The sequence below is a fragment of the Bos indicus genome, unplaced genomic scaffold, assembly GCF_029378745.1.
Source record: "Bos indicus isolate NIAB-ARS_2022 breed Sahiwal x Tharparkar unplaced genomic scaffold, NIAB-ARS_B.indTharparkar_mat_pri_1.0 scaffold_72, whole genome shotgun sequence".
NCBI lineage: Eukaryota > Metazoa > Chordata > Mammalia > Artiodactyla > Bovidae > Bos > Bos indicus.
The window spans coordinates 1-11,681 of NW_027223732.1; positions in this window are offsets into that span (position 1 = coordinate 1).

Sequence of the window (11,681 nt, forward strand, 5' to 3'; positions counted from 1 at the left end):
AAGAATAGAAGAAACACTAGTCACAAAACATATATGTGCATCTCTGTTCACTGAAGCGTTATTTACAGCCAAGGGGAGCCAAGATATGAAAGGAACCTAAGTGCCCATCAATAGATGAGTCAAAAAGGAAGAAATGGGAAACACACACACACACACACAGACACACACACACAGTGGAATATTACTCAGCAATTAAAAAAAGAATGAAATCTTGTCATTGTCGACAACATGGATGGACCTAGAGGGTGTTATGCCAAGTAAAACTAGGCACACAGAGAAGGACAAATACCACACAGTTTTATTTACATGTGGAACCTCAGAAATAAAGTAAGAGAACACGGAAACAAGACAGAAATAGATTCAGAGACACAGAGAACAAACTGGTGGTTACCAGAGGAGGAGGGAGTAGGGGGATGTGTAAAACAGGGAGGGGATTAGGAGATACAAACTTCCAGTTATAAAATAAGTCATGGGAATGGAATGTACATACAGGAAATATAGTCAATAACCTTGTAAGAAATGTCTGTGGTGACACAAGGTAACCAAACTTATCGTAGCAATTCATTTCATAATGTTTAAAAATATGGAATCATTCTGTTGTGCACCTGAAACAAATATAATATCATATGTGAAATTTGGGCCTCCCCAGTGGCTCAGTGGTAAAGCATCCTCCTGCAATGCTGGACCTGCAGGAGGCATGGGTTGGAGTCCTGGGTCGGGAAGATCCCCTGGAGGAGGGCATGGCAACCCACTCCAGTAGTCTTGCCTGGAAAATCCCATGGACAGAGGAGCCTGGTGGGCTACAGTCATGTGGTCGCAAAGAGCTGGACATGGCTGATGTGACAGCATGCACACACGCATGGCAAATTTACTGAAGAAATAAAGACTGGGGGCTCTGAATGGAGGATGCCAAGGTTCGTGGGTCACTTTTCCTTGGCAGCCTATGTGACTCTGAGCAATCCCCCTAACTTCCCTGTCCTCTGCTTTCTCACCTCATCAATTAGGATTGAAATCTTCCAAAATGATGGGTCTTTGAAGGAGGAGTAACTAAGGTGACAGAAAGAAATATATTGAATGTGGTCTGATACCTGGTAAAGGATGAACAACCTTGAAATGCCATGTTAGCCCTGCTTAACGTGCCCACACTGACTAAATTCATGCCTCTGAGTTTCAAGAAGAAAAGCTCCCTTGGAGCTGGGAGACAAGTCCTGCAAGATGGGTTGAGCTCTGAAGCTCTCTGATGAGATCACCAGTTCAGACTCCAATAAATATACCTGTTCTCAAGTGCCTCTGACTGCAGAAGACTCGTGGGTTTCTGCAGAAATATAGCTCTGGGGCTATCTGAGAGCACAGACTGACAGACAGCAGAATTTATTTTCACTTCTGAAGAATCTCAGAGGCACTTGCTGGCTACACAACATTGGGCTCTGAGTGTGGGGAGGAAAAGTACATGTCATCACTCATGTCTCCTGTAATGAAAAGGGAAGCTATTTGTTATTAGGGGAAAGACGTTTGTGAAGCACAGATCTGAGAAAGGTCTTCAATTCAGAATACGTAAGGAGTTTTAAAATTGCAGAGGACAAAATGTAGTGAAGGAGGACAGATCCTTGTGCCAGGGGTTGGGGTGTGGGAGGGGAAACCAGAAGGGGCAAGACCTGGGCGTTTTTAGGGTGATGGACATGGCCTGTGTCCTGGTCGTGGTGGTGATCATTGGAATCTCTCCGTGTGTCACAGCTCAGATAGCTGCACACCCAAAGACAAGCAGGCCAGGAATTCCCTGGTGGTCCGGTGGTTAAGAATGTGCCTGCCATATAAAATTAATACACAGAAACCCCTTGCCTTCCTATAAACTAATAAGGAAAAATCAGAAAGAGTAATTAAGGAAACAATCCCATTCACCATTGCAATGAAAAGAATAAAATACTTAGGAATAAATTTATGTAAATAAACAAAAGACCTGTATACAGAGACCTATTAAAAAAAAAAAAACTGATGAAAGAAATCAAAGATGACACAAATAGATGGAGAAATGTACCACGGTCTTGGATTGGAAGAATCAGTACAGTGAAAATGACTCTACTACCCAAAGCAATCTATAGATTCATCACAATCCCGATCAAACTAGCAAAGGTATTTTTTCACAGAACTAGAACAAATAATTTCACACTTTGTATGGAAACACTAAAGATACCAAATACCTAAAGCAATCTTGAGAAAGAAGAATGGAACTGGAGGAATCAACCTTCCTGACTTCAGACTATACTACAAAGCTACACTCATCAAGACAGTATGGTACTGGCACAAAGCCAGAAGTATAGATCAATGGAAGAAAATAGAGAACCCAGAGATAAATCCACACACCTATGCACACGTTATCTTTGACAAAGGAGGCACAAATACACAATGGCATAAACAAAGTCTCTTCAACACGTGATGCTGGGGAAAATGCTCAACTACGGGTAAAAGAAAGAAACTGGAAGAGTTTCTAACACCATACACAAAAATAAACTCAAAATGCATTAAAGACCTAAATGTAAGACCAAAAACTATAAAACTCTTAAGAGGAAACCATAGGCAGAACACTCTCTGACATAAATCACAGCAAGATCCTCTATGACCCACCTCCCAGAGTAATGGAAATAAAAACACAAATAAACAAAAGGGACCAAATTTAACTTCAATGCTTTTGCACAATGAAGGAAACTATAAGCAAGGTGAAAAGACAGCCCTCAGAACGGGAGGAAGTAATAGCAAATGAAACAACTGTCAAAGAATGAATCTCCAAAATATACAAGCAGCTCATGCAGCTCAATACCAGAAAAATTAACAACCCCATAAAAAGTGGACAAGAGACCTGAACAGACATTTCTCCAAAGACATACAGATGGCTACCAAACACATGAAGAGATGCTCAACATCACTCATTATTAGAAAACTGCAAATCAAAACCACAATGAGGTACCATCTCACACAGGTCAGAATGGCCATCATCAAAAAGTCTACAAACAATAAATGCTGGAGATGGTGTGGAGAAAAGGGAACCTTCTTCCACCGTTGGTGGGAATGTAAAGTGGTACAGCCACTGTGGAGAGGAGAACAGAGTGGAGATTCCTTAAAAAACTGGGAATAGAACTGCCACAAGACCCAGCAATCCCACTGCTGGGCATACCACCCTGAGGAAACCAGAAGTGAAACAGACACATGTACCCCAATGTTCACAGCAGCACTATTTACAATAGCTAGGACAGGGAGGGAACCTAGATGTCCAACGGCAGATGAATGGATAAGGAAGTTGTGGTACATACACACAATGGAACATTACTCAGCTATAAAAAGGAACACATTTGAATCAGTGCTAATGAGGTGGATGAACCTGGCGCCTGTTATACAGACAGAAGTAAGTCAGAAGGAGAAAGACAAATACTTATATTAATGCCTATATATGGAATTTAGAAAGCAGGTAGCAATGATTCTACATGCAGGGAACCAAAGGAGACAGAGATGTACAGAACACACTTTTCAACTCGGCAAAAGAAGGCGAGGGTGGGATGATTTGAGAGAATAGCAGTGAAACATATACATTACCATATGTAAAACAGATGACCAGTGCAAGTTCAATGCATGAAGCAGGGCACCCAAAGCCGGTGCTCTGGGATAACCCAGAGGGATAGGGTGGGGAGGGAGGTGGGATGGGGGTTCAGGAGGGGAGGACACACGTATACTTGCGGCCGATTCGTGTTGATATATGGCAAAACCCATCACAGTATCGTATAGTAATTATTCTCCAATTGAAATGAATTGATGATTAAAAAAATAAAACAGAAGCCCCCTGCCAATGCAAGAGGCAGGCGTTCGGTCCCTAGTCCAGGAAGACTCCACGTGCCACAGGGCAACTAAGACTGTGTGTCACAACCACTGAACCCACCTGCTCCGACTACGGAAGCCACAGAGCCTAGAGGCCATGCTCCGCAACAAGAGAAGTCCCTGAGATGAGAAGCGCATGCACCACCACTAGAGAGTAGTGCTCCTCCTCCACAACTAGAGAAAGCCCTCGTGCAGCAACAAAGACGAAGTACAGTCAACAATGAATAAATAAATAAGAAGAAAGAAAACCGGGCCAAGCTTACTGTATGTTCATTTGAAAAATCCAATGGTAGATACAGAAGCAGGTGCATCTCTCCATATCCTTTGAATGATCATATCTTGGGTGAAGCTAACAAAAATTACATCACAGGCTATGTTAAAACTTTAGATCAGCTTCCCAGGCACTGCTCTTTTCTAGAGAGCTACTTTTCTCAGAGAACTGTTACCTAGGAACTTTAGTCACCGGAACTGAGGCCTCCACCACATTCCAGGGCAGAAAGCAAAAGACGTTAGGAAGACACGGTTCAAATCCTATGAGTTTATGAGTTGCCTGTGACCACTGGCTAGGATGAACACACATCCCAGAATGAGTCTCTTCACATTTCAGTAACTGAAACCTGTATTTCAACCACTAATAGTTCAGTTCCTTCAGGCCACTGCTGTGCCCTTAAACAAACACTTGGTGTGAAACACTTGGAAAATGACCTTAATCCAATTCACTCCCAACCTCTTTTCACATGTCACAAGGAGTCTCTCACGATGATATTTCCTCACCCTGAAAGCCAATTCTCAGATAAACAAAAGAATGCACACACACACCTTGTGAAGAAATACTGAGATTTTAGAAAGTGATTCCCAACTAGCCCATGGTTCATCACTCTTTTCTCTCTTCTCCCTCCATCCACTCTGAGAAAGGAATATTTGGCCATGCTGTCTGATTTGCCCACCAAGTTGCTCATACCACACACAGGATGTTGTTACAAGTGAGCCTACACACAAGACATTGACACCAGCCAGCCCTACTGAAGTCGGCTACCTGGGGGCAGGGAGGTGGCCGGGGCAATAAATTCATCATCTCATTTCCTTCATCACCCTACCCCATTTCATACCCTGCAATCACTTGGCCCAAACGAATACAGATCTCACACCAAATCACTGCATAAATCACCACTGCCTCAAGTTTCCTTTGTCATCTCACGTGGCTTCTGAGCCGAGGGAACAGATTTTACTTGAGATGAGTAAAGCTAGAGAGACAGCCCATTGGCCAGAGATTCTGTTTGGGAGGTGATGTCTCTCGGTGTACTCTTTACGACCCCATGGACCAAGGCCCGCCAGGCTCCTCTGTCCAGGGGATTCTCCAGGCGAGGATACTGGAGTGGGTTGCCATGCCCTCCTCCAGGGAACCTTCCCGACCCAGGAATTGAACCCAGGTGTCCTAATTCCCCTGCATTGCAGACAGATTATCTACCACTGAGCCCCCAGGGAAGCCCATGACGAACCTAGACAGCATATTAAAAAGCAGAGATATCACTTTGGTGACACAGGTCTGCAGAGTCAAAACTATGGTTTTTCCGATAGTCGTGTACCGATGTGTGAGTTGCATCTTTAAGAAGACTGAGTGATGCTTTCGAATTGTGGTGCTAGAGAGATGACCCTTTAGAATCCCCTGGACTGTAAGGAGAACCCGGCCAATCCTAAAGGAAATGAACTCTGAATACTCACTGGAAGGACTGATGCTGAAGCTGCAAAACTTTGGCCACCTGATGCGAATAGCTGACTCATTGGAAAACACCCTAATGCTGGAAAAGATCGAAGGCAGGAGGAGAAAGGAGGAGACAGAGGGTGAGATGGTTAGATAGCATCGCCAACACAATGGACATTACTTTGTTCAAACTCAGGGAGATAGTGTAGGACAGAGGAGCCTGGCATGCTGCAGTCCGTGGGCTCATTAATAGTTGGACACGACTGAGTGACTGAACCACCACCACCACCACCCTACCTTTGAGCTTCCCTAAGGTACCACAGCCCCACTCTCAGCAGGGCTAAGGACCTTTCTGTGTCTGTCAGTGGTAAAGGCTGAGACTCAATGTCTTCACACTCTCAGCGCCCCCTGCTTAGGGCTGATGGCGGGTCCTTAGAATGCTCATCACTCCCTCCCCGAGCTCAGACCAGGGCGCCTTCTCACAACCGTAATGGAGCACCCTACCCTGGTACAGAATTGGGAGTTGGAGCTGTTTACCCCTCAATGTGTTTTCTCCCTTTACATCCACTTCCACATTTCTTCCTTGAGTCACCGAATCCAACTCCACTCATCCCCAACGGGTTCCTGTAACAAGCTGCACCTGCATCTCTAGCCCATCTCTAGCACCACATGCACAGGGTGGGTGCCTGTACCCCCTGCGCTGTGTATCTTCTTTCTCCTTTCTCTTCGGAATCTGTCGATTCCCAGACATCATAAAAAAGGCTCCAGATCGCCCACAAAGGGGGTGGTGCTGCAGGGGAGGCTGTGACTCTCATCCACAGCCTGGGTCAAAGCAGGACTGTGTTATAAGCACTGCAAGCTGCCCCACTGCATCATGGGAGCCAAAAGAGCAAAGGTCTGACAGTCCTAACACAGACATTTCCGTGCATAGAACACCAGTGTCTTCCTTGGGACCTGTGAGCTATTGTTTGGTTTGGGCCTATAGCATCAGTGATCTTTTTCACAATGCTTGCAGGCTTAGCCAGGCTCCCATCAGGAGCTCTCTACTCCCCACAGCCCCCCACCTACTGTACCAAAGATATTACTTCTGACTTCAGTGCGCCGATTGGGTTTTCACCTGGCAGGGATACCCACACAACTTTTTTATGCTGAAACCTCAAGATACCTGAGGAGAACAAGTCTTCAGAAAGTCCATTTTTCAATTATAATAGAAAAACTGCCTATGTAACAATGAAGATACAACACATTAAAATACTAATAAAATATTATTTGGAAATTATCTAGAATGTCACACTTAAGAGGAAAAAACTTAGTAGTGGTCTATTGCCTTCCAGGTTTTGTTCTCTACATTTAAGAAAATTACGAGATGGGGGAGGTAATGTGTTCATGATATTGTATCTGTGGTTCTATCTGTTTATCACTATAGTTATGCTACTTTCCATAATGATGAGGGTGCTCCACTAATTTTGGTCTGAGGAATCACTGTTTAGACCTCGGTATGGACCAGGAATTGTTCTCTGTGATGTGTGCATGTTGACATGACACCTCATGGTCTTTCATTCACCTAGGAGACACTGTGTTCAATCTATATACTGATCCATAGTAATGTTTCATGCGGATGGAGAGGTTGATCTGCCTTTTGATCCAGAGTACACCAGACACTGCACTGTATTCCAGATTGGGGGTCAGATACCACACCTGGCTGTTTCTCTCTGGCTTGGGCACCAATCTGACTCTGCTCTTGCCAGCTAGGTGACTTTGTGCAGATTCATTCACCCATTAAATCTATGTGTCTCTGCTCCTCAACTGCCGAAAGGGTTGGTAGCACTAAACATGCTTCCCTCACAGTGTTGCTGCTGCTGCTGCTGCTAAGTCGCTTCAGTCGTGTCCGACTCTGTGCGAGCCCAGAGACGGCAGCCCACCAGGCTCCCCCGTCCCTGGGATTCTCCAGGCAAGAGTACTGGAGTGGGTTGCCATTGCCTTGTCTGCACAGTGTTGCTATGAGTACTCAAAGCCTTCATTACGCGTATATGTACAGAGAGCTAAGCACGGTCCAGAGGGGAGCTCTTCTTCTTGTGTCTCTTCACTTCTGTTTCCGCTTGTACTAGTAGCCCCCTGTCCCTGCCCCCACGCTCTCACCTCCCCCACCCCTACTCTGCTCTCTCTCCCCTGTGCCCCTGTCCTCAGACTCTCCCTCCCAAAACACAGCTGAGTATCTCCTCACGATTTACGCCAGAAAATACCCATACCATCACCCTTGGATTAAACAATCACGAATATTAGCAGAAAAGATAAGAAACACAATAAACGGGCAATGCTAAAACTACACAAGAAATAAGGCATTGCTGATGAAAGTCTGACTCCTAATATTTTCATATCTTCATCAGAGTCAGATTTTCAGAATTTGATATATGAGGATTAGACTTGATAAAACAATGGCAGAAAAGGCAATGCAACGTGGTTCCTTAAATAAGACCTAACAAAATGGGGGCACACGGTGTGTTCACGGGTTGAGAAATTCAATATAATTAGGATGTCAGTAGTCCGCATACAGATCCATCAGTTTCATACAATTCCAGTCAGAAATTCCAGCAGGACTTTTTTGTACATATAGACTAATTGATGATAAAATTTCTGTAGTAAGGCAAATGAACTAGAATAGCCAAATGATTCTGAAAAACAATGTTGGAGGATTAACACTAACCTGAAATTTACTTTGCACCTTCAACCAAAAGTTGTAAGCAACTAGGTGTCTATGAAGAGTGAATGGATATAGAAAACGTGGTGACACCGGTCAGAACGGCCACCATCAAAAAGTCTACAAACAACAAATGCTGGATAGGGTGTGGAGGAAGGGGAACGCTCTCACTCAGTTGATGGGAATGCAAACTGCTATAGCCACTGCGGAGAACAGTGTGGGATTCCTTTAAAATCTGGGACTAGAACTGCCATGTGACCCAGCAATCCCACTGCTGGGCAGACACCCCGAGGAAACCAGAAGTGAAACAGACACACGTACCCCAACGTTCACTGCAGCACTGTTTACAATAGCTAGGACATGGAAGCAACCTGGGTGTCCATTGGCAGACGAACGGATAAGGAAGTTGTGGTACATATACAATGGAATATTACTCAAGTATTAAAAGGAACGCACTTGAGTCAGTTCTAATGAGGTGGATGAACCTGGAGCCTGTTATACAGAGTGAAGTAAGTCAGAAAGAGAAAGAGAAATACTGTATATTAACGCATATATATGGAATTTAGAAAGATGGTACCAATGACCCTACATGCAGGGCAGCAAAGGAGACATAGATGTAAAGAACAGACTCGGACTCAGTGGGAGGAGTGGTTGGGATGATTTGAGAGAATAGCATTGAAACATGTACAGTACCATATGTAAAATACATGACCAGTGTTAAGTTCCATGCATGATGCAGGGCACCCAAAGCCGGGACTCTGGGACAACCCCGAGGGATAGGGTAGGGAGGGAGGTGGGAGGGGGGTTCAGGATGGGGGGACACGTGAATCCCTACGGCTGATTCACATTGATATATGACAAAAACATCACAATATTGTAAAGTAATTACCCTCCAAATAAAAGAAACTAATTTTAAAAGAGGAAATGTGGCGATATATACAATGGAATATTATTCAGTCAGAAAGAAGAAAATTCTGCCTTTTGCAACAACATGAATGGACTTCAAAGGCTTTATGCTAAGTGAAAAAGGTGAAAGAGAGAAAGACATATATTGTATGTTCTCACGTATATGCAGAATCTAAAAAAGTCAAACTTACAGAAATAAGAGTTTAGAATGGTGGTTTCCGGGCCCTGGGGAAAATGTTGAATACAGGGTACAAACTTACAGGTATGAGATGAATAAGTTACGTGGATCCAATGTATAGCATGGTGAGTATCATTAACAAAACTGTGTAATACAGTGAAAGCTAAGAGGGTAGCTCTGAGATGTTATTTCCTCAACGTTTTTTTAAAAGGATTATGTGAGGGGATAGAGTGCCAACCCTGCCATGGTAATCGTTTTGCCAGATATGTGTGTACCAAACCATCACATTGGCATCTTAAACTTACACGTTATATGTCAATAATACCTCAAAAAAGGTGGAAAAAATAAGAGAGTCCTGCATGTTTCTGGTGGGAGAGCCCTCAAGCTATATTCTGTGGCCCTCTGACATCTCCCCATCATTCTTGAACCTTCCCTTATTACTGACATGACAAGGTGAACCAGGCTCATTTATCCTTTCCTTCCTCAGCCTGGGAACCCATCATTTAGTGGAGAAAGGTGTTCAGAAGCTAGGATCTGGGGACTGGTGTAATTAGTGCCATTGGAATGTTGCTGTTTCCAGTAACTTGGGAATACATGTGTGTACACAATCACACACACAAACACGTAGACACACATCTATAGTTATAGATCAGTCTAGCCACATATGCACACCTATCGAATACAAGAAGTTTGCACGGAGACCTTTAATTCCAGTAGAATTCCTCAGAATTTGTTCTAGTTTACTTCCTTTCCATACTGGAAATTCCCTTTTCCAAAATTGACAGACGTGGCTCTCAGCATTCTTATGTATTTGCCGAGTTGATGAATGCCAGTGCATATAAGTGATCCTTCCTCCACAAAAAGGTCCTCCTCACAGTCTATGCAGAACCATCCCTGGCCCTTGACTTCCACACCTCACTCAAGCTTGAATGCAGGAAGCAGTTAGCCTCCTTCCCACCCAACCCCCAGGGATATCCTTCTTTCCACCTTGGGCTCTGAGTCTTCAGGCAGGGATGCCCCTTTACACATACACATGCCTTGCCTGGCAACACCTAATGGCTTTAGGACTGACTTGCTCAGGCACAAAAAAGGGAAGGGAAAGAAAGGGTAGGGACAGGAAAAGGTGAATATGTCCTAGTACAGTCAGCCAATCAACGTGAACTGGACCAAACCCAAGCAATGTGATGAAGCCAGCCCTGTTTTTTTTTTCTCCCCCTCATTGTCCTCCAGCTTCCCTTCCTTTGCCCCAGTTCCTTTTTCTTCTTACGTCCTGCCCCCATCGAGAGTACCAATGTTACGAGGCATGATTCCCACATTATAACTGATCTCTGTTGCTTGGCTGACATTCAGCGTGACATCCCTGCAGCTAGGACACTCAAACTTTCTCTCTCTCTCATGATGGACCAGAAGGCTTCACTCCTAATTTCAGGGATAGGTAGGAAAGACGGTACAGGCCACATGTTGGAGCCTTTTGTCCTTCATCTGTGAAATGCGGATGATCACAAATTGTGGGCGAAACAGAGACAGCAGCAACCAGACCCCTTTCAATGAGTGCTACATGCCAAACCCAGTGCATCACAGGACTGCTTGACATTCAGGAGCACACCAAGTAGATTTCCATGCCAGGACAGTTGCATTTCTTGTTCCTTCTGCCTGGAACGCTCTTCCCTTAGATAACCCCATGGCCTGCTCCCTCACTTCCTCCAGATCTCTGCTTACTTGCCATCTTTCAGGGAGACTTTCCCTCATTACCTTGAATAAAATAATAACCTCATACCTACATATACCCTTTCCCCTGATCTAGCATTATCTTTCTTCACAGCACCTGCCACCCTTGATTTATTTACTGCCCACCTTCCCAAACTCGTCCAATAGTGCTCAGATTTATGGCAGGTGCTCAGAAAACATTTGCTGAAGGATAGTCTGAAGCCAGGCCCTTTGCACACAATGCTAACACGCACAGGTACCCTGCAAGACGCGCACTGGCCCCCCTGTATTAATTATGATACATACTGAGATTCCAGGAGACAACTGATACGCTCAATAACACACAGTCAGCATGTGAGTTTCAAGGCCTCGAAATCATGTCTGCCAGCTTCCAAACCCTCAGTTCCCGGACAGAGACCTCCCAGCCAAGAACATAAGAGGTTTTATTTCTGACACAAAGACTACAAGCAGCTCAGAGAGATACCCAGAGACACCAAAAAGAGCTCACTGAATCTCTGCACAGAGAGCACATAACTCGTGTCAGACCCTCAAACACAACTGAGACCATAACAATACACACTGTGACAAAGACCCTCCAAACAGACCAAAGTCTTCCAGACAGAAAC